Genomic DNA, 25,421 nt, shown 5'->3' on the forward strand with positions numbered 1-25,421 from the left:
TAAAGAAGGCAGCCCAAATGGGAGAAAATTGTTCATTTTGATAGGAGTGGTGACTCAGTGCTGCCAAGGAGATATAATAGTGTAGGAGTGGAGTTGATCCAAATACACAAATTGATGGTTTACGATGTGGAGCTACTGAGTGTAATTAGTCCAATTGTCAGATTTTGCCATTGTTTTCCACATGTGTTGTGTTACAGTGAATCAGCAGCAAGACACGTCATACAGTATATAGTATATGGTCACCAGGCGTCAGTAATGTTACATTGATGAGACATTATCTTACGTTAAAGGGGACCTGTTATGCTTTTTCCACTTTTCGGACCTATAAATGTAGTTAGACTGTTGTATTCTCGTGTTAAACGATGCCAAAGTTTCAGATAATGAGGTTTATGCATTTGGAAGTGAGCCCTGGAAGAAGTTTGGGATGGCTCTTTGCCTCTTTGTGATGTCACAGAGGAGCGGACTTTCTTATAAGGTTCATAGTTAGGAAGTACTTTGGGCGTGTGACCAATCACAGCAGCTTTGGCAGGCCCAGAGACCAGAGCCAGTGCCATGGCTGGAATAAATTAAAACAGACCGTTTTGGCAGGAAGCATGAATTAAGGTGCAGATTCTGCAAAAGCTAAGAAAATCTAAGAAATCTAAGAAGAATGAATATAATAGGCCCCCTTAAACTTGCAAGTTAAGCCATTCATGCAACGTGTGACAAGACATAATCGGAAAAAGGTTCTCCCATTCCGTGTGGAAGTGGTATGTTTTTTGCTTAGTTCTCGTCGGTTTCAAACCTCTTAAGTTTAAAAGGAATACACTGGAGGATAACTTGTTAGCTTGGTACATTGCTATGCTTAACGTGGTAGCTGTATCTTATTCCCTGCAGAGTTCCCATAGCCTGCGTGTTAGTTGCGCAATGCGGTTTCAACAAAGTCAGCTGCTACAAGAAGGAGGAACTTTCCAAATGCTAACATGTGAGTTATTCCAGTATGTCTTCTTATGGCTTATCATGTGTTTATGTTTAATAATCTAATAATGTCTTAGTCTGAAAATAATCAATTTATTAATGTTGAATCCTACTTTGCGTAATGTCTCTTATCTCTTAAGAAAAAGCAAAATACACCGCTAATGTGTATGCCGGAATGATATCCTGCAAGATGTGCTGCATGATGCTACTTTAAATTATACAGTTTTGTATGACTTAAAAGGCAAATTAAGACAAAAAAAAACTTAATTCTGAAGATTTTCTGTCTGTTCAGTAAAAACTGCATGAAGCTATGCTATGTGAAACTATAAAGAAGAGTCTAAAACGTACAAAAATAACAAAGGTCATATGAAAGAAAAAAAATGTTTCAGACAGATGTCAACAGTGATAAGCATCTGGCATGACGAGCTCCAACTCAGCTATCGGTTACTACTCGGCGCCGGGGGGTCCGTGCGCTGCCAAGACGACGCTAACGCCTCTCTGTGACGATCGCTGCCTCCGGAGGTTTTGTGCAAAATGGCCGCCGCCTTGCCAGAGCATTATAACGCGTCAGTGATCTCATCTTTTTTTTTTTTCCCTCCTCTAAAGGAAGCGCCATCTGTGAGTGACAGCGGGGCCTCGGCCATTTATTTAGAAGGCGGTATAAACAAAACTGTGATGTATATCATTTCTACAGCTGCTATTTATCTGCTGGAATCTCTCATCTAAGCATCACTTGCTGAAATAAATTCTTATTTTCGCATAGGATGTCCTAAAAAAAAAATCAAAGGAGCACTCGTGTCCCTTGGTGGATCTTTGACTTGTGTTTATTGCATTAGATCAATGAAAACGAACAACAGCAAAGTGCTTCCGTCTCCCATAGCATCTTTGACTGGTATTTTTTGCAGTAGGTCCAGAGTGCATCTGTCATATAGGGGATCTTTGAATAGCTTCTCTGTAGTGACAGTATTTGGGGTTGTTTATTCAGACCCATTCAGTCAAACAGTAGGGTGGATGGATGCAATACTGCCAACCCCATAGAGACACCCCAGGCCTATTCCCGCTTGGACTGAGGCTTCCGGATGTTTTTTTTTTTCTTCAATTTTTCAAATTATATTCCAGTCTACATAGAGTCAGTGTCAGTTTTGTGTGAAAACACACACTTGACACAAAGCAAACAAAAGAGGGGACAGAGTGCATCAGGCCGGGTGCCAGGCAGCCTCTTGTCGAGCATGAAAGCTCAATAAAGAACACTGTATTGATTTGCTATTTGCTAAGTTAGCCATTATTTGTTTTGGATGCAGGGAAAGTTCTTGATTTTTTTCCATCCACTGTGCTATTCAGACCAGCTTGACAGATCATCGATGACCACTGAGTATGATCGTAAATGGTCATGTATTGATTTATAAAGCACTCTCCTGGGTATTGGATCGGTGTCCAACTATCTACTGCTAAAAAAAAAAAAAATGGGAGTCAAAATCCCCTACATATAATAGAAACACTGCTGTTTTTCAGGACCTCCTGGAAAAACACAAGTCAAAGAAACTCTACTTTATGATGGGTATTGTTTTTCTGGACACTTGTATACACACAAGACATGTATGCAGTGGGAAATACCATCAAATACCTTCTATCTAACAGGGGTGCTCTATTGTTTTCAGCACCAAATGGACTGTTAATAATCTGAAAAATATTCACCCTCTTCAGGATCTAATTCAGGGGTGGGCAAACTACGGACCGGGGGCGACATGCAGCCCACCAAGCAATTGAATCTGGCCCACCATTTGCTTTCTAAGTATTTCAATTTTTAACTTATTTAGTAAAAAAAAAAAAATGTACAATTAAATGACATAGTTTGATGTGGTCTGACATGACCACACTTTTACAAATAAAATTAGACAAATAATTCAAGGAAAGTTATAAGCATAAAATAATATGTGTGTTAAATATATGTTCTGTTCAATTTTGGGACAATTTTGTTAACTCAATGCGGCCTATCAGTCAAAATATTTGCCCACCACTGATCTATTTGAAGGTAGGTGCATTGGTAGATCAGTCACAGAAGAATGGAGGTGGATGCAAAACAGTGACGTGTATCACCAAGATGTCCAAAAACAGGAAGTGGCCTCCATCTCTTTTCATTAATGCGTGTGTTCCTAAAACTATTCCTAAATCATCCCAACAACAATTCACGTCATTCCGTTTTTATGAATTCACTCCATGTGTATTAACCTACTTGTCCCTTGTTGACATTGAAGTTCCCCTTCGCAAATATTTGGTTTGTCCCTAAGTGGAGTTCAAAAGGGTCATAATGAAAACTGCCACTCTTGTTTTGAGAAGAACAAATTGTTGTGTTTGTGCAGGAAGTCCTCTTAGGGCTTAATTAATGACTTTATTGGCAATCAATGCTCCCACTCCCACTCAAAACGCTGGTGTCCTGACCCTAAAAGAGGAGAGTGGGGGGTGTGGGGGGGTGAGAGGGTGTCCTTAAATTGTGCTGTAGAGTGAGAATGCGTTTCGCTTTTGGCACATATAAAATACAGCAATTGCGGATTAAGAATACAATTACTCAAATAAAGGAAAATAAACAATAAATCTGATGGCCTGAAGTAAGACTATAAACTAACTAATAAATTAACTAAAATACAAATACAGTTACAGTTAAGCCAATACAAGATGTTGAATAGTACACTGGCCACTAGGTGTCACTAGTAACGCTCGCCAAACTTGATTGCCAACAACAGGCTTTTATTATTGGATAATTATTTATCTCACAACAGACACAATTTTCTATGCCGCTTATCCTCACTTGGGTCACGAGGGTATGCTGGAGCCTATCCCAGCTGACTTTGGGTGAGAGGCGAGGTACACCCTGGACTGGTGGCCAGCCAATAACAGGGCACATATAGACAAACAACCATTCACACTCACATTCATACCTATGGACAATTTGGAGTCACCAATTAACCTAGCATGCATGGGGAGAACATTCAAACTCCACACAGAGATCAATCCAACCCCGTTCTTCCTGATCTCCTGACTGTGTGGCCCACATTCCAACCACTATTCCACCGTGCGGCCGGGTTCCTGTATATAGTAGATAAAAAGATGTTGAAGAAGATGCGATATTAAAACGAGGATTGGGTAAAGGTAACCGTAAGGCATATTTGATTCATCAGTAAAGTGCGTTTCCATGCATAAGAGCTTCTTATCTTCAAATACAGAAAATTACAGCGCAGCTATGACTCATGCTCATCTCTGTTGAGTATTTTAATAGACTCCGTCATTAAGCTCAGACAGTATTGTTGGCTTCGCCGGCTTGGAGTGTAAATGCCGAATAACCTCCTTGTGAGTTTATTTTTTTTAAAGAGGGGAAGAAATCAGCTGCCTTTTCACTTCCTGACGTCAGTTAATGAAGACGGCATTACCGGGTTCCGCACAGCCGCCTCTAAAGATTTTATATCATCGCTTCCCCCTTCAACCCCCTCTAGCTTGCTTTATTTCACTGCGGCTTTAATGAGAGTCGTTTGGAATAATGGGCTCCCATTGAACGGCGGCATCTGCATCCAATGCCGCTTTTAAACGAGCGAGCTAATTTCCGAAGATAATCGCCTCACGCTCCTGCCGAGATACTTTTTTTGGTGTAGATGTTGTACATTTTTAATTTATTGTTTTAAATGTGTTTTTTTCTCCCTCTGTGACTTTAAGCACAATGAGGTCAAATCTAATTTGACAAATACCTTATCCCAAATAAATATTCGTAGTATTCAGATAATACATGATGCATATAAACAAAGTGTATAAGTGGATTCCCCCTTATGACTATGGACACTATAAAATAGAATACAAATAATTACATACCCTACCCCAAATAAATGTTGGCAGTGGATAGATATTATTTTAATAGATGATAGATATAAATAAAAATACAATTGAGATACTGCCTGACAACCTAAGCACAACAAAACATTATAGATTAATAACTGAAAATAAAATTCAAGGGCAATGACAAAAAAATATTTTTTTTAATGACATCTAATTTTATGTAAATGCATTTCAGTATAGGCAATCAGTTGGAAATTCCACACTTTTTGCATGATTATGTTGTTCAAACATGGTACTAACTTTGCTAACCAACCCATGCTGCACATATAGACTACTACACTGTATTATTCCCATGTTTCTTTCAGATCCCAAATGCTGATACGAAGTGGGAATACATAAAGGTAAGGATATGGCGACCTTATTGCGTGCTAATGCGGCCTGTTACCACACGTCAAACAGCAACGTATAATATTCTCTCTGAAGAATAAACTCTTCTTATAATACCGTAAAAAACTGCAATACTTAATAAAGTTAGAATAATAATAATAATAAAATACTGGGGTTCCCGGTATTACACTCTGTAAGTGCTGTAGTGACCAAAGGGATCACAAAGCAGAACACTTTGGTCGGAATTTGTGATTCAAAGAAGAGACGCCCAAAATACGTTAAAAATATCCGACCATGCGTCCCGAGTTCCTTTCGCATTGGATCCCGTCTACATTCCATTTTCTGTCTGTCCACATTCCATTTGTGGCCTCAGGGTTATGGAACATAAGTCGCATTCCCAGCTTTCCCTTCGTCTGGCATGAATGCCGAGGTGTCCATTTACAACAGCACTCACGGAATGTTACTCCCGGCGTCCACGGAAGAGAAAAACTTGCAAGGACAAGATAGCGTCTGCATGGAATTCCTTGTCCAGAGTTCTGGAGGATGAAGTGTACTGTACTTTTCACAGAGCACGTCCTCGCTAGGTCACAAGTTCGATTTACATTGGGAAACTCATATGTGCTATCTTTGTCCGCATGGATTTTGTTTTAAGAGTAATCCAAGTCGGAGGCTAAAATGGACGATCTATCTTTAACTGTTGCTGGTAGATTTGGGAATACCAGAATGTAAATATAGACATCTGCCAAGGGGGTGAAGGCACGTTTCGTAACTTAATTTACTGATTAGTTCATAACGTTGAAGAGTTGGAATAATAGAAGAGGAAGCCAATTCCATTAATATATTGCCTGATGTGAATTTTACACATCTGTGAAAAATAACTAAATATATTCAGAAAAACACAATTAAATGGAACCTCAAAATTGCCCTTCTAAAGTCACACAAAATATGGCTCAACACTTTCAATCCCAGCCATTTAAAATAGGGTTTTATTGATTTTACAATTTACTGTGGTCTTTTTAGCACTTAATCTTCTTACACTTATATAGCATTTAAGTTTGTTGACAAATTAGACGCAAGTCCAATGATGACATAATTTAAAAGTAACGTACACTCTATAAAAGGCAAACAATGGAGTGGAAAAGGTGGCTATTTGTGGAATCTTGAGAAGTTTTAACAGAGCAAGGCACATTAACGTCTATTAGCTGCTCATTTCTTTTCCCACACAGAGCTTGGAGTACCTCCCGGAGGGGTTTGGGGGGTGCTAGCATTTGCCTTGCCAAAAACATGCATGACATTCCTGGGACCAGACTCCCTCCCGCCCCAAGCCCCTAGCTAGCGTCTAAATAATAGATTACCAACACTTCAGCCTCTCCTCCATGACTGTCTGGACTCATTAAGCATAAAAAAAGATACTTCCAGGTGATGGTACTCTACACCGGCGGGCCTCTGGCAGCGGCGGCCCACCCTTGGGATGGGAGATATACGGCACCACTTTTGACCCAGATCATTCCGTAATCCAGTGAGAAGCGTCTAAGCTTGTTGGCAAAAGGAACCTGGAGGAACTTCAATTATTGACATGGACAATGGCAACATGGACTACGTGCAATGCGCAAGATTTGACGCTCTATCAGAACTAACTCCTGCCATCTCAATCCAAATATGGCCAACGAGATGAGCGGATAGCGATTCAATCTTCAGTGCAATCATGCTGCTGGGTTAGCGCTGTTAGTGCTTCCATCTCTCGTTCCCCGTGATGACAGACGGAAAACATGGTTGATATAATAGAATAGAATAGAATAGAATGTCTTTGTTGTCACTATACGCATGCACAATGAGATTGAGAGCACCTCCTTTAGTGCAAACATAGAATAAAAAAGGAAAGATAAATTACAGTATAAATAAATATATGATACTGTCCTTATAGTGCAACCTTTATACTGTCGTTTCACTGTTCACAACCGCCATGCAGCCTATCCTCCGTATCTCTGCGGGGATCTTAGCGTATCGAAGGGGTGCTCAATGAGTGCAAACAATGGAGAATGCGGCAAGCTGCACCAGTATAAAATACCAACATTTTAAAAATATCGCCCTATCGCCAGCCCTAGCTACCATCTAAACTCACATAAGTCGTTTTTTTTTTTTTCTTAACAGAGACGATCTTTATAATGTAGCGTTGTTGGGAGTACTTCCTGTTTCCCAGAGTGCTTTGCTGTGCAGTTTTTGTAAAAAAAAAAAAAAAAAAAAAAAGTCTGGAAAGCACATGGTTAGAGCTCAGTTGATTAATATTCTGCATTATACCATGGTAGTGTATTGATTGTTTTTATCCACCTATTTAGCAAATATGGTATGCCTCACACATGTATACTACATGTGAGTACCATCGAGTGGCACAAATATGACATGACAAAGTATCGTTGAATGAATCGTAATGATAATTGTTTTTTTTAAGTAGAACTTATCAATTATCGGTCGATAATTAATAGCAGAATTATGAACCAGCAACATTTGTTTTCGTGTCAAGTTTATTTATACAGTCCTTAATCATAAAAGCCTCAAAGGGCTAATGATAATAATAAATTGATCAAATTATAAATAAATACATAGATATGTATTAAAATATGCTAAAATTCTAATATAATTGAATAAAAAGCATTAATATGTACATTTCAGGAGTTTATTTCTTTTCTTTTTAGTGTATTATCGCAGTGAGTTCAGGGCTCGGTTGCATTGACCACTCACAAGTTCTTCCACGCCAAACTCAGCAAGCCACAGTCATGTATTCACACAGCCAAGTGTTCCAATACTTTTGGCCACAGAAACAGAGGTGACCTCAGACATTTTCCTCCTCCATTCATCCCTCTTTCACTTCTTTCTCCATAGTACTTTTTTTTCTCCCCCCTCTGTCCCTCAGTGTCGGCGTCCAAATGGCAGTCATTATAGTCGACATGAAAAGTCATTTTAGTTCCGCCTGGCTTCTTCAAAGCAGCTTGCAATAATTGCAGATTGAGTACAGCGAGGTAGTTGTGGGAGGGGTGGGGGATACTGGGGTTACATGGACTACTAACAGTGTAAGAATGGGAATACTGGAATACAAAATTAAGATCAGGACAAAACGACTAAAGGTCGTCACTTGTCATTTTCAGCATTACAGCCTGCATGCATTGCTTGGAGGAAACACTGGGTACACCTGCACAGCAACCAGACCTGTTTCTTTACTAAAATAACAGTTTAATTAGGTTTAGGTTAGATTTAATAGTATGTGGTTTTAGATGACATCAAGTACAAGTGTAGGTGAAATATTACAACACCTCTAAGCGTGATTTAAACCACTACCCAACATATTGTATCCCATTTGCTTGTCCTAATGTTGGATAATTTAATTTATTTCAATACATTAAATACCAATGCAGTAGCTACTACTTGGCTTTGTATATACACACGTAAAGGTTTTTTTTCCCCTCACTTGAGAAGCACTTCTCTGTCACACTCATCTTGTGAGCCAGTCTATTTGGCACAGCGGGTAGCATAATTGTTCCTGGAAGGAGCCTTTTTTTTCCTTTATATAATATTATTTTTATCATGACACTCTATTTTGGTGCTCGGCAGGCACTGAAACCCCCTCACCCTTTATTGAAGAGCAGACTGCAGTGGTGACTGGTAGAAAATGTCTAAAAATGGTCACGTTTAAATTGAAATCCCATCACTCGCATGGCTAATTTTTATATTATTATAGAAATGGAACAGTATTTGAACACTCTTTCCGTCTGTTTTGGTTTCTGTACTGTGATATTAACTTTTGCTAATGGTGACAGGTTTTTGGTTAGGCCATGTTTTGAAGAAAAATAATGGATGTCAAGCAAAGAATTCCATTCCTCTTTCCAGCGCCACTGGCCCTCGATCCTGATCCTGATCCCGGCTCCAGGTGTAGCCATATGTCATGTCGCGAAACCTGATCTTTGGAAAGCACAAAACAGCTGCGAGACCTTCACTGCACATGCGGTGCTCGGACACGACATTGGGTCCACCAATCCCCTATGCAGCAATACATAATGGGGGCGTCATCAGATATTGAGAAGATTGTGTTTAATTGGTGCCAGACCTGACCGTTATAAGTAGGATTCAATATTAATAATGGACTATTTCCATAGCTTGAGCATGGAAAACATGTTTATGACTTGTCAAATACATTTACCATTATGAGAGCCCTGTATCCATGAAATAGCACCCCTATAGTCACCTTTACACTCCTATTCTGCCTTTTCAGCACATTGCTCAACTGTAATGGGCAGGAACGGGATCACTACAGAGACACAAGAGAAAGACTTACCACTTCCACATGGAATCGGAGGAGAACTTTTGTAATTAATTTTTAACAAAAGTGAGAGAAATGTGAATACTCCTTCGTTCAGCAAGGATGTAAAACGACAGTCGGTGGTGCCATGACGATACCAGACTTGTGAGTGGTTCCACTGCTACGAATAGCACACCATACCATATACCATGGTAACATTAAAATGAAAGTCAATTAACAGATTGTCACCCAAATGCCATCGTATCATGACCTACTCAATATATTTTTATATAATTCCAAAAATACATTGTCGGCTTAGTGTAATACTGCAGAGTTAATATATCCTGTATGTGCTCTATGGGCTCCTGTTCGCTTTGTAAAGCCATCATTTCCATGTTGTATCTCATTTTACAGGCTATTCCGTGATAGAAGCGCCACACCTGGATTTTTTTTACATAATCCTGCAAACTGTATCTGTCGTGTATGCTCTCCATAAATTTCATTTCTATTAGTAAAACCATCATTTCCGTGTTGGATCTCTTGTTACATGTTATTTCATGGCTCCATGCACCACCCTTGTAATTTTTGTAGAATCCTGCAAACTGCATATGTCCTGCACGTGCCGCTTCACTTGTAGTTTGCTTATTAAAGCCATAACTATCACGCTGGCTCTCATTAGACAGCACAGGTGTACCAAATGGCTGGTGTAGCGTCTAGCGACTGCGACACAGACATGTTATACGGCGACAGAACAACTTTTTTTTTTCCTCTGTGATCTTTCACTTTGATATGAGCCGTGCAAGACAGCAAGAAGGCGAGAGAAAAACACGGACGGACAGGAAGCCAAACAGGGGGACGATGACTTAACGTGGGCGAACAAGCTCAGCCGCGTCTCAGCGTCCCTCCTTGACAGGCTGACGGACAGCAGAGGTGATTTTGCTTGGGCGTGAAAATGGCCTTCTGATTATTCCGACTCAGTGGCAACTAGCATGCTAGTGTTCCCTAATGTCTACAACGAATGCCCCGTAGCGATTTTAGCAAACCACCCTTGAAGCTACTTATGTAGAGGTTACAGAAGGAAATGCTCTCAAGTAAATAAATGGCGGGGGACAAAACGAAGCAAGGGTAAAGTCATGATCGCTTCATTATGCCAAGTCGCTGTTGTGCGAAATAAAAGAGCTTTCTGGTTTGTCGCAACGCATCAAGGCATACAAGCGGTGCGTGCTTCACTTGATTAACACCCAGCTGCATAGTCGAGAAAAAAAAAGCACGCATGCGACGTAGCACATGACAAGCACGGGCAACCACTGGCCTCATTTCGATGAGTTTGTGATAGAAAAATGAAAAGCCCTGACCTCAACCTGGTCAAAAATCCAAATGAATCAAGAAAATTTGATCAAACTTAGTGAAGTACAATAAACTTAAAAACTTAAAAATGTCTATCTATCGCCATTATTTGTGATTATTATTATTATTATTATTATTATTGTGGTTATTATTATTTTATTTGCTGGTTGCAGGCTTAGCCTATCCATGCTAGCATGTGTGATCGCTCACGTTTCAATCTCATTCAACTTCCTGGAATCTTTGTTTACACATTCTGCCTCACTGCCTCTCTGGCGGCAGCTAGCTTGTTCGTTATTGTCTCACTGGCAAGGTGATGGAATACATGCTAACTTACTTTTTTTGTAAATGCCACTTGCCAGCCCACCACCACAGCTTCAAAATATCCGGGGAAACCCTGACATGTATCTCCAAAGTTTTCATTTATCTATAATTAATAAAAACACTTTTATAAAGATAAACAATTGAAATCAAGGTCTATGAAAAGTGTGGCTGGGTGCATTTGGTTAGGGAGACCAATCCACCCAGAACCCTGACCTATACCTTGTCAAACTCCAACATGAATCGATCAATAAATAAATGGATAAAAAAAGAACCTTACTGACATTAAACACAATAAAATAGCGGTTGTCTGCATTTGGTGTGGAAGAACTTCATGGCAAGCCAAAAATAGCTAAAATTAAATGACAAAAAAAGCCTTGTCTTACAGCAATTCAATGTAAAAAAAAATTAACAGAAATTTAATTAAATATAAAATTAAATTAAATCAGTCTGATGTCTACTATCGTCCAATAAAAAGCATGTATCATCTTTTTATTGTTTTTTTTTTACTTGTTTTTCTTTTATTTGACATATGATATTATGAGGTTAGGTCTCGCCACCATCGGGATTTTTTACACACCAAACCACTCAAAGCTGACCACTCGGCATTCTGTCACTTGCACACACACACACTTTTCCATTCTCCTTGCTTTTACGAGAATGACTCATTTTTGTTTGTGGAGCGTACAAAAATATCGGGAACTTCCCCTCCAACGTGTCGTCGCCATCCGAGCTTAACATTTAAACCACATGGCGGGACATCTGAAAGACATAAAGCTTGCTCCCAACATTCCCCCGTTTTCTCTCCAGACGCTGGCAAACATTTGTATGAGATCACCAAAATACATGAAAATAAACCGCATACGACTTTCAGGGTCACTTCCTGACTCCGCCCCTTATATCACTGCAGGTTCACATACTTATGTATATTGTTACATACAGCAAATAAACAAACATATGTTTATATATATCAACAACAACTATACATTAAAATATACAATATGCCAATTTTTGCTGAATGTGTCGCTTTAATTTTTCCTGCTTTACCGTATTGCTTGTAGAGCCCCCTAGTGGCCCACAACAGCACATTCACCCCATAAAGAGAGCTTCAGTTTACATACAGTATAACAATAAGTACCAGTTGTTGATTAAAATAGCACAACTGCTAAGAATAAAAACAGGATTGCATCCCTGGAGAGTTACAGAAATAGCAGCAGGGGTCACTTTTTGCTAAGTTTACACTAACTGTACCCTATTAGGGCACATATCTGGAAGGTTTTGGCAGTTTCCATGTGCTTTTGAAGCTGGGGAATACAGTTTGAAGTGTGCAAAAGCTTTAAAATGTACTTACTGTGACAGTTAAACTAAATTAAAGTGTCAGTTTGTGTCCTTTGCAGCGTAAATGACATTCCAGGTGTCAAAAAGTGTGCTCTCACGGTGCAGAGGGTAATTTAAAAAGGTACTATTAAGTCAGTTTGCTATTACTGCCCTTTAAAAATAAGATTGGATGGTGCAAAAGATTAAAAATGCACTTTTTATGACAGTTTGAGGAAAACATGGTGTGGGTTTGTGTCCTTGGTGGTATAACTGATACTGCGAGTGGTAAGAAGTGTGCTTCCATGCCCCAAAAAGGGGTGTAAGAGAAGGTATGAAATATTGATGCTATTTTTTTTTACTTTACATGACATTTGAAAGATGAAAAAGCTTTAAAATGTACTTTTTTTTTTAGAGAGCTTCACCAAAAAGTGCCAACTTTTGTCCTTGTCAGTATAAATGACGACCCAACTGGTAAAAAGTGTGCTACCATGCTGCAAAGGGGAATAACATAAGGCACGATATTATAACATCAACAATTAAAATGTAGTATAAGTATCCATGGCTTTATTTTGTTTGTTTTTTTACTTCAAACTGTTGTTTAAAGCTTCAGAAGTTGCCCAGCATTGCTTATAACTCGTAAATGTCACACAACTCAACTCAATTTAAAGACGAACAAACCAGCGACGGACATTACAAAAAAACGAGGTGCACCTGAACGCATTACCAAAGCAAGTCAAAGGGTGTTTTGCGGGTGACAGCTGAGCGTGTGCGCGTGCTTTACGCGTGTACGTGTTTGTGTGCGCGCGTGCACCTGAAATCACTGCGGCAGCTGTCACACACACCCTCCAAGAACACACATGCTTTTCTTACCTTATCAGCATTGTTGCGTTCACTTTCAAAGTCGTCTGTTTTATTTATTTGGTTTTTGGTTTTGTTTTGTTTTTTTTTTTAATCCAGCAACGACAGTCGAGTCCAGAGAGGCAAAACGTGGAGACGCATGGAATAAAGAGGAGGGGGAAATCCGCTATTCTTCCACCTTGTTGACCCTCCTTTCGTCTTTCGTCTGTTTTTTTTTTCTGTGGGATGTTTAAATAAGGGTAATCTCTGGCGTGTGGAATATTTGGGATCCGTCTATGTCCTGGCTCTCCATTGAGCGTGAACGTGTCGGAGACTGTGCCTGCAAAGTGGTTGCTCGCTTGCTTGCTTGCATTTGCACGGACCCCCACCGCCCCCAAACACACACACTCGCTCGCTCACTGTGGAGTGTGAGTGCGCGGTGACGTCACCAGGCGAAGTCCCACACACACCCACACCAACATACACTAAAACTCCCCCCGGATCAACTCACTGCAGGAATGTATCTCCTTTCAAGCCGTTCATTGATTATGTCATGAATTCTAGATTTATTTTGCCTATTAGGATGATGCAATAGTACTATGTTTATGACGCTCATAAACATTATATGTATGAACAATAGGAGAGGATTTACTCAAAGTTTGACACTTTGGAAAACGTTTTACTTCCTGCAGACAGCAGGGGGCGACTGCAATGACATGTTCACTCAAACGACAATTCATTAGGCACAGCTCTGTAGCTGCTTCTATGGTTCCTGGTGTAGACTCCAGCATATCCTTGCAATCCTAATGAGGATTCTATCAGGCATAGAAGATGAATGGATGGAGTATATATATATATTTTTAATTGTATTATGATTGACATAATTTCCTATTTTTCTGCTCTGGTGTGTTAGTTTTGGTGGATTTTATTGATTCATTTATTTTTTCCTCGAATTACATTTTTTTCTGATTATCTCTACTTTAAGACAGCATATTTGGGCCACATTGGAGAAAAAATTAGAATGTTAGAATTTTAATTTGAGAATAAAATCATAAATTTACAAGTGGTAGATCAGGTTAGGTTGTTTGTAAGAAGATGACACTCGTTAAAAGTCAAACTGTACACATTCAAAAAGTATTAAAAAGTATTTAAATTCACAACTTTATTCTTGTATTACTTTATTCTCAAAATCTCAGATTATTTATTATTATATAATACTCCGTCATAACAGGAATTGCATTAGAGAGCTATGAAAAGGGGCTGCTTTATTTCATATTTATGACTAATAATATGATTACATTTAGAAAATCTGGCTAAAATGTGCAGGACTTTTTGTTTGTACAGCAAGATAAGAAAAATATAATATAAAATAATCTCCTGCAATGTTCCTTGCATTATTAAATGTCTTGATTATCACATTTATCATTGCTTAATTCTCCAACACTCGATGGGGTAATTAGCAGAAATGCTAACTCGCAATTTAAGCAATAAATATGCATATGTCCATATATGGCATTGTTGGGTGCTATACACCTTCGACGGAGGGCACTGCAAGCTAGCAGAGGCTGTTTTTTTTTTTTTTTTTATTAGGAGGTGGCATTTCTCACCTTTCTAAGAGCTAGGAGTGGATTCTGCAAACTGCAGAGTAGATCTCTTTATGGACCTAATTGCTCCTCAGCTCATTGCACCTGCCAGCATCAAAGCCAGCCCCTTCCCCACTCCACGAGATAAGGACGTATCGACTACATATGACTCAGCACGTCCACCATGGAGGACACACAAGTGCCCGTATAGGTCAAGCGAGAGTTTAAGTGGATGCTTTTCATCTACAGAGTTGGCTATGTTTAGCCCTGTCAGCATTTTCATAGCATATATGATGGAGCTCAAAAACACGGGACTAATAATGGGTCCCGAGTCACAGTTTGGGGACCCCTGCTGCAAGGAAACAAATGCAGGTTGTTTACTGCCAGTCAAATCCACTTAAATCTTAGTAGATCCACTAAGATTTTTAGGAATTAAACTTTAAAAACAGGATTATTTTTGTTTAATAGTAAATGCTAATAAGCTACATGAGCTAATCTGAGTCGCCCCCGCCAGTAAAAAAAAAACAACCGAAAAAACAAGAACCCAACTACCAGTTACAGTTAATGAAAAATAAACAAGTTTATTTCTAAACACTTGAAGGCTACATCAAATTGAATGTAGAGTAAATGAACATCCATTTGGGAATTAAGGGTCAATAATGTAAAGTATGGCTGCACGGTGAAATAGTGGTTCGCGTGCAGGCCTCACAGCTAGGAGACCTGAGTTCAATTCCACCATTGGCTATCTCTGTGGAGTTTGCATGTTCTCCCCGTGCATGCGTGGGTTTTCTCCGGGTACTCCAGTTTCCTCCCACATTCCAAAAACATGCTAGGTTAATTGGCGACTCCAAATTGTCCATAGATATGAACGTGAGTGTGAATGGTTGTTTGTCTATATGTGCCCTGTGATTGGCTGCCGACCAGTGCAGGGTGTACCCCGCTTCTCGCCCGAAGACAGCTGGGATAGGCTCCAGCACCCCCGCAACCCTTGTGAGGATAAGAGATAGAAAATGAATGAATGAATGAAAAACAAAAAGCTGATAAAATAACTGTGAAAATTAACTGTGGTAACTCATTTATGTCATTAATTCCGTAATTGTGATTTTTTTTTCTTTGACTTATTTTTGCAGTGTGTCCTTTCACCCCCCCTTTTCCTCGCCCCTCCTTGATGTGCTTGGGCGGCGATCATAAACAAGTCAATCTCCATCCACGGTGTTGATGTCGACGTAGGATTAGATATATCCGCTTAAGAACGATTGTTATCGCTGCAGTCTCGCTTGATAGGGAAATTAATTTTACGATGGCTGCTTTACTTGATCAGAATTGTGTACAAGGCGTGGAGGGGTTGCGGAGGGCGGGACCTACAACTCAGATGCTGTTGTTTCTGACAAGTGTTACTGTAATACACGGTGTTGTATTCAGGTAGCAGAAATTAATATTATATCCAGAATAATCTTATTAAACTATCAGCTTAATTAGGCTAGCAATTTACCAGTAGGTCCTTGAACAGCGGAGCACTCCTGTCATATAGAAGATCTTTGCACTGACGCCCACTAATGAGGGTCCACTTAGGGTCTTTTTCTTGTCACGTCCACCAGCTCTGACCTGCCGTCTTATTAACCGCGATGGGATGAGATATAAAAGACAAGTCACATCGATGTAGCAGATGCTAACGTGCAGTTTTAGCAACTTATTTTGTATGCTAGAGCACGCTTATTGTGACACACACACACACACACACACACAAGTGTGGTCGCACAGCATGGCAGGCAGTGACACAAAGCTAATGCCTTGTCACACACACTGTCAGCAGATTAGCCAGTGGATTACACCCTGGCCATTAGTTGTGCACACAGCGAAAGACCACAAACATGAAACAGAGAAAGAAGGGAAGGAATAGAGGAAGACGCCATGCCAGGGATGGGCTGTATGAACGCTAATGCTAGCTAGCCGTACTAATAATGTAAGCAATCAGGAAAAGGCAAATGGAATTATGGGTTTTTTTTTGTGAAAGTCTGCCCATTATTACTGAATAGTCTTGCCCAGATTGAAGTTGGACGTTTCAGTCACTATCTGTGCAATCAATGGTGGGTCTACATATCCCAGCTGTCTTGGGGCGAGAGGCGGGGTACACCCTGGACTGGTGGCCAGCCAATCACAGGGCACATATAGACAAACAACCATTCACACTCACATCCATACCTATGGACAATTTGGAGTCGCCAATTAACCTAGCATGTTTTTGGAATGTGGGAGGAAACCGGAGTACCTGGAGATAACCCACGCATGCACGGGGAGAACATGCAAACTCCACACAGAGATAGCCGAGGGTGGAATTAAACCCTGGTCTCCTAGCTGTGAGGTCTGCGCACTAACCACTCGACCGCCGTGCCGCCTCATCATTGGACAATCATAACCAAAATCGTAATTTATAAAAGTTAGCGAAAAAAATAAATAAATAAGGAAAAAGGAAGGTTGAAAAATATGCAAACGCAGTAAAAAGACATGAAAAAAAGCATGGACTATTTGATAATGTCCATGTCCTCCAGACCAGTATAGACCAGCTACCAGCAAAAAAAACCACAACATACGCTGGTCTATGCTGGGAGCTGGTTTATCCTATTTTTTTCCCCAACAGGGTTACCCACTTGGGAGCAGCGCACCAAGATAAAGTCACATTGTACCAAATGGAGTCCTTGCAGATGGTTTTGTTTGGATAATCATTTGCTAGAATCGCAAGGCAGAATTCGCTGTGTTGTCAGTGGAGTGTCCCCTTTCTCCGTTTGCTCTTTTATTTTTACGATAATCGCCTTCGGAGCCACTTTGCAGAGCCATAATTGCCTTGCTTTAGTCGCCTGCCGGGGGCTTCATTTAGTACAGGAGTGGGGGGTGTCAAGTCAACAAGGCGGGGGGAGTGGATGTTAAATGGAAATGCTGATATCCATTCAGAGTGTTTAAAAGAAGCATTTCTGTGTGTTCAAAACGATGATTATTCACGGGCGGGCATGTACGCCTGCCATGCATGCGTATGGTTGCGTGAGTGTGCACCCAAACGTGTGCATGCTGTGTGAAATAAGCTAAAGCTCAGCAAGCAGTGGCGTGAGCAAGATAGAGAGGCGACTAAACCTACAAATCCCCCCACAGGATATTCTAGTTTATTAAGATAAAGATGGACGAATGAGGTACTATCTTAGTCGAGGACATGTGATTCATACCAACATTCTGATTGGCTGACAGGCTAACAAACCATAAAAACCCATTCGGTTTTTTAACATGCAAGTTGAGCCAGAGAGAGCGGGGTGGAAACTAATTCCCTTCGCCTTTTTACGAGCATTTAATTTGAAACAATTAAGATATTACAGCATGGCAGATTCACAACGCTAGAGTGACAGCTGGGCAACATCCCATAAAGCTTGGAACCTGCGCCAGCAAGGCACCTTGATACTCAGCTTCCACTCTTGCTTCATGAAATGCAAAGGATGCTTACCGTTACTATAGTATTTCCTAACAGGAAACATTTGATATGTGAGTTTTATCTACACAAAAATGACACATTCTTAAAACTTTGGTTCATTGATGTAACAATCAGGTGTCCCAATATGTTTGACAACTTTTTTGCAATGATCGGTTATTGAATTACCATAATGCAAATTCAATTGTGACACTTTGGGAGTGAAAAATCTGATTTTTTTGTCTACCTACAAGTACCAGACAACTGGTATTGATCCAAATATAAAACGGACCTGCATATAAAATATGTTCCCAGCCCCCTTTTTGGAAAAAATATATTTTTCAAAGTTTCTAGGCCATTCCCTTGTCTGAAAGAGAAGTGGACCGGCACCACTTTGTGTGTATATATATACACGTATATATATACTGTAAGTGCCTGAATATAAGACGAACCTTCGTTCCAACCTAGAAGCCAAATATGACCTGTAAGACTTTTTTGAGGGCCAAAATACCATCCGTTAATGTTAATCTGTCCTTTAAGATATTTCTATACTTTTTTTTTTTTTTGAGTACTGTCCTGTGTCCAGAATATAAGATGACCTGTATTTTTTAGATGTGTTTTCTTTGGAATTTACCATCCTAGATCCCGCAAACATAAACGACTGCCCACACGGAAACATTTTCAGGTCAAAACTGCAAAGTATTTCATCATGGAAGCCATTCATCCACACAGAAAGGGCGTTCTGGGTGCGTGCCCTGAAAAGGTACTCCCAGAGTGGGGAAAATCTGAAAATGCTGGTCTGTCGTTGCCACGTCGACAACCAAGACTCTACTACCATCGCATGACCAGAAGTGACAAGCCGACACGGCAACTGAATGTGACTGAATCATCCCAGGCGACATTCTCCTGATATTTTGTTATTTTATACTCCAAAATAACTAAAAAAAACTAAATAAGTATTTCCGCTTTGTCGTCAGTCTAAACAAGCCAAAGACAATAGTTTGATGTTTGGTGTGTCACATGGGGCTGTTTGCAGCGCCTTGTGTATTACATTGTTTTCACCGAGTGATCTCTTCCTATCTATTTACTAATCTGGCACAATATGGATGAAAATCTTTATCAAACCGCCTCCAAAAAATCCCAGGAAGGTTTCTAGGATAAGAAGGCATTTTTTTTTCAAATGCAACCCAGTTTTCGTTCATATAAATCAGATATGTAACCAATGCTACTGCAGTTTGAATATCCGGGTCGCCAATATCCGACCTATACGCCATCAAAAGGAGTGGTTTACGGTGCAAGAGTTGGGGAAAGGTACATTTTGTTCCTAGTCATTTCAAAATTATCCAACCACTCCTGGCCTGCCATTTCCCTTCTTAATCTTATCTGGTCGAGACGTCACTGGCCAGTCTTTTTGTCTTTTTCCACAAAAAAGTACTGCCTTATATTCGGGTCAATACGTCAATCAAAGACGAGCAGTATTTGTGCGATGCCCAGAGTGCAGGAGTACTCGAATGTAGCTCCAGCCAAGCCGCTATCGCTACAGCTGAACCGGAAGCGTTGGCCGGTCAAACAGATTGCATCCGTTGTCGATGAGCATGTCGTGCTTCCTGCTATAAGATTGCCCGAACCCCCCCCCTCCATGATGCTGATAAACTGTTGGAGGCTTATAGAGGATTCAAGGTGGCGGTGGTGGAAGAGGGACTTGTAAGACGTAGCAAGTTTAACTTTAATTACTGGCTCTTTTCAAAAAGGGATAAAGGAGGGGTAGGTGCATGCTTTGCAATGAGATTAGCCTCCGATGGAAGCGTCGATAACATTGTTGGACTTTGATTTAATCACATTGAAAGCTAGTGAAAGGCATGTTTCACCAAATGGAACACGGCAGAGCAATTTAAGGTGGATAAAGTTGGCCAAGATGATGAAAAACACGCTTTTTTTTTGCACACCCCTGAAGTGGATAATGTTGAAAATCAATAGGGATTTTATGTGGAGAAAACAAACTAATAAAGACTGGCAAAAAATATATCCATGAAGGTATCTTTCTTTGCTAGGGATCTTTCAAAATCAATAGAACTCAGTAGTTGAAATTGCTCCAAGTTTTGCCTCATGTGACATACTAAACAATCATAGCTTTGATCATTTGAAATATATCATGCCAACAATGCTGAATATGGCTTTCTTTACTAGGTATCATTCAAAACCGATATAACTTTTGCACCTAAATGTTGAGATAGAGTGACATCTTGCCTCAAGTTGCATTCAAAATTGATGAAAACCTGTTTGCAACCCCCAAAAAGAAGTGGAGAAATAGTCCATAATATCTAAACGAGCTGTTGTGTATACAGTATGTTGAGTATAATCTAAAAGTGTATGAGAAATATGTGAACGAGTTGTACAATTTGATTGAATCAGCATACCCACAAATCTAAGCATAATAAGTCGCTGTGTTGTTTCCGAAGGTAGCTTTCCAAACATGACTTTGTTAGCAGTGTTTATGGCGGCAGTAAAGTAGTAAAAGGCGACTGCTTTATCGATTTGTCCTAATTACAAGAGTCAGTAAAATTTACGGCTTTCAAGACATGCCAGGCGCCACTTAAATGGCACACTGGTTTTCGGCGTTTAATTGCACACGATCACATGATTGTCCTTCAGGAACCAAATGCATGGCGTACGATGCAAACAGTCCTTCATTGCAAATCACGCTACAATCTAAGTAGCAACTGCAGTGCAGATAAACGTAAGTGCTTAGAATAGAGACTGGCATTAAAATTCAAGTTTCAAGATACTACAACGCAACGCTGCCAGCCTTGTTGATGCTGATTGCAGGCTGGCCGAATGGAGCCGGTCGGCACTTAGTAGATCATCGTAATTAAAACATAAATTGGAAGTATTGAGCGTACGGGTGGGAGAGGGGGGGGAACCCGCGTGGGACACATTGATTCATGTGTGCACTTGGAAACAATAGCTTCTGATTTGCACTGCGTTCAAAATACAGAAGGCTTTGTAAATAGAATCAATAGCAAACAAGTGCATCTTCAGAATACACTAGATTAGAATAAGACATTCATTTAATACCCATATTGTAATGAGCAATGACTGGACACTCGTGAAATTTGACTTTAGCTCCTCTAATGTAACAAAATATGGAGAAAAAAAAACCTTCCTGGATGTGTAGCCTTTTCAGCACACTGCCTTGCCTTGGAAAACATCACATTGTTGCATATATAAAATAATAATTATAATCATCGCAATGGTATTGAAGTTAGCTCTTCTCATGTAACTAAATAAGGTAAAGTTCTTGTACTTTTTCCTTTCTCAGGAGACTGAAAATTACTTCCCGAGTTGAAGAAATATCACAATATTGCACAAAAAAACCTCTATTAATAACAAAATACCTATTTATGTTGAAATTGCTTGTTCTAGTGTGACCAAATAAGGTGAACTTCCTGTATTATTTTGCCTCCATTTTGCCTGGGAAAAAGTAAAAAATAATAAAATTATAATAAAATGATGATAAAATTGAAATAAATCAGCATACTTGTACTTACTGCAAAAAATAATTTTAAACAGGGATATCATATAGTAAGGACATTGTTCTTGCCCATAAAACCATCACAATACTGCATAAATATTATAATAAATAACATTATAATAACAGTAATACTAGTAATTATTACAAATATTATTATTGTGTAACCTGGCTGCACGTTAACACGTAGACCAAGGTTTGATTCCCAGCTTGGTCATCTCTGTGTGGCGTTTGCATGTTCTCCACGTGGGTTTTCCGTCTTCCTCCCACATTCCAAAAACATGCTAGGTTAACTGGCGACTCCAAATTGTCCATAGGTATGAATGTGAGTGTGAATGGTTGTTTGTTTATATGTGCCCTGTGATTGGCTGGCAAAAATAGATGGATAGATAGATGGATATAAAATAGATGGATGGATGATGTAACTAAATAATGTTGCAACACATTACTATATAATAAATTAACTGCAACCACTAGCCTGCTATCGTACTACCACTACCAAAAAGTGCAGTACTAAGACATTTTCCCCAAAGTTCTGGGCTGTTTCCCTTTTTCCCCGCTAATATAGCGTGATGCAAGAAAAGAAGCATGCCGCATGAGGTGCCATGTGGCATGGTTGAAGAAGCGTTAACCTAATATGAAAAAGGCTCACGGCACACACCTGAGCCCCGATGCATCACAGACAAGAAGACATCTTGAAGTGAGCAGACTATAATAATAATGACACTATGACATGTCCAAAGCAGAGTACTAATTATGCCCCCACTGCCACAAACTGTCCACCACCATATAGTACAGTAGGTTCCAAATTAGAAACATTTGTCACCAAAAAGAAACTATTACAGTCCATCACACCATATCATAGCAACCCCCAGAGAGAGTAGCATAAGTTGCATAACTCACATTGCCACAGTCTTCCCAGCTTTAAATAAGGTGTTAAATAGCAGAAGAAAAAAATGCTTACCTTTCAGCACTCAAGCAAACTTCCTGATAGTTCAAGAGCTGCGGGGTGACAAAAAAACACCAATCATCAACACCAATATCATTATGACTTCAGTGTAATCACTGCTGTCGTGATTATAGGGCAAACATTTATCATCTGATGATTGCATATGGCGACACTCTCCCTCCAAAAACTCAGTATTTAGCACGACTATTTCTTTTTAGAGAGGGTGAGGAGTTTAGAAACTGTCCACATATAGAGCATAAAGAGGGCTCCAACCAGTGGGCCGTGGTCCGGTACCAGTCCATGGACAGGGCCATCTATTTGGTTAATCCATTTGTCAATAATTACATACAAATCTTACATAAACGGAGATATATAAAAAATAAACAATTAGAAATCCCATAGTTTATCGATGTTTATGTTGTTTGTTCTGTCCTTGAACACACCATCTAACTTTCTGCACGCTGCACAGGTATACTATACTGTATTTTCACCTCACATTTGGTACCAAATACTGATACAATATGAGATTGCATAAGGATACATAAAGTTTGATGATGTTACAGAGTGCTCATGTGCATATTCGTTATGTAAGTTATATATAGTTATATATATATATAGTATAGTCTTCCCTCTAAAAAACAAACTCATGGCTAGTACTGGTGGATGTTGGCGATGTTGTTCCGGACTTAGTTTTATACAATACATAATAAATAAGAAAATGACACCCCAAACCCAAGTCCGCCTCAGATCTGTGGGAACATGAGCCGGCCCATGGGTGCAAAAATGTTGAGAACCACTGATATAGAGGATCTTTGTCAAGCAATAAGTCAACAAACAACAGCGTCTGTTATATCAAGGATGTTTTTTTCCCCTTCAGTAGCTTTATAGATTCAAAAATCTATAAATTAACGTTAATATTTATTTTAAAAATTAAACTCAAAGGGTAAAATGGTGCATAAAAAATGGAGGTGGAATAGAACAAGGGGGGCTAGAATGTCAGCACTGATTGTGTGTGAGGCGTTCAAGGTCTGGTAGATTAATGCAGGGTTCACTTTCAAAAAGTGTGGTGGTAGTGGGGGTGAATTAATCATGTGATTGATGGCCGGCATACCTCCATGCCTTGTTTTTTTTTTTTTCTAACTGGGAGATAAAAATTTATGCTTGGCAAACGTGCAATTGATTGTGGCTGGCTGGCTGGCGGCGTATGAGTGGCTAAAGCGTCTGAATGTCTTCTGTCAAAAAAGCTGAATTTATTCCTGGTTGATATGCAAGGCATACGCCTGCTGTAGTGTTGTTCAGTGCTGCTGCCATCATCACAAGTTAGTCTTATCAATGCATGCAAAAGCCCAAGGAGGACGTGACAAATCCTTTTTTTTTTACAAGTCCAATAAAATCATCTTCTTGTAATTACAGCAAGGCAGCTTATCAGTGCTACGTGACATTTTAGCACAACTGCATTGTTGGGATTTGTTCTGATCCAAAAACTCTATAGTGAATGATTGACTCCACTTATCAGCAGGTCGTAGAACAACACCACCTTGTCTGCCCTACATTGATGTATGTCTTATATTTGGCCTTGAATGAGGACCATCACATTAGAGCAGCCGACCAGTGCAGGGTGTATAGCTGGGATAGGCTCCAGCATACCCCGCGTTATAGAAAATGGATGTATGGGCATTAGAGAAGCATCAAGGTGACACGGCTTCATTTGTTTGCCTTCATGCTGAATGATGAAACCTAGCATGCAAACTTCTGACTTCATTCAGATCCTCCATGTGACAGGAGTGTTCAGATGTTTTGCAGGACCTCCTGCAAAAACACTATTCAAAGATCGTCCATACAATAGGAAGACAAACATTATTTAACGTATGCATATTTTGTAGTATGTACTGAAAAACAGCCAAGCACTGGTGACTGGTATTTGCAGTGTGTCTTTAAGAACAGCACAGCGCTCCTGTCAGTTAGAGGATCTTCGACCAGCCCTCCTGCTGACTGCAGCCCTTGTCTAAATGTGCATGTTGCCTCAAACAATCAAGCGTAAAAACAATCCAGCGGGTTTGGAGGCTTGGCAGCCTGCTGCTGCACACTTTTCTCCACCATATGTCTTTGTCAGAAATGTTTGCAGGGTGCTGCAAGATGAAATCAATCCCAGGCCGGGTTGTCGAACTACGCTGAAGCTCGCCAGATCGGCCCGAGCGGAAAACAACTGGCCTGCCAATGACATTCAAAGACGGACCATCTGGTCTACACCGTCTAATAGGCGTTTAGCGGAGGGATGGAACAGTTGACGCCTTTCTCCTGTCTCAATTAGCAGCACAGAAAGATTGATGTCAAATATGTTTTTTTTTATGGAACCATCAACAATGTGTGATCAGTGTCTGTTGGGGGAACATCTTTTCATTGTGTCAATGACAAGCGGGGTTAGTCAATGAGCCTCTACTTGACAGGAGTGCTCTGCTGTTTTTAAAGATGTACTGCAAAAAGACGGGACAAAGATCATCTATGTGATCACATGAGTGATGACTTGTTTATTGCGGACCCACTAAAAAAAACGCTTCTTAAATACCATCTTTATTAAAAGGAGCACTGCTGTTTTTTAAGTACCTGCAGCAAAAAAAGACTACTACGTCACA

General features: G+C 40.0%; 1 protein-coding gene across 39 annotated transcripts in view; it reads right to left on the reverse strand.

The window, feature by feature from the left end:
- LOC131124820 (receptor-type tyrosine-protein phosphatase delta-like) overlaps positions 1-25,421 on the reverse strand; it is a 330,087-nt gene that overhangs the window by 92,512 nt on the left and 212,154 nt on the right. For 38 of the 39 annotated variants that reach the window (XM_058065610.1, XM_058065648.1, XM_058065645.1 and 35 more), the window contains one exon: positions 22,804-22,841. The gene's annotated coding sequence lies outside the window, so the exon portion shown is untranslated. Of the gene's footprint in view, positions 1-13,309; positions 13,685-22,803; positions 22,842-25,421 lie in introns of those variants that run through there. The other variant, XM_058065613.1, reaches the window with a different exon arrangement.

The sequence above is a fragment of the Doryrhamphus excisus genome, chromosome 3, assembly GCF_030265055.1.
Source record: "Doryrhamphus excisus isolate RoL2022-K1 chromosome 3, RoL_Dexc_1.0, whole genome shotgun sequence".
NCBI lineage: Eukaryota > Metazoa > Chordata > Actinopteri > Syngnathiformes > Syngnathidae > Doryrhamphus > Doryrhamphus excisus.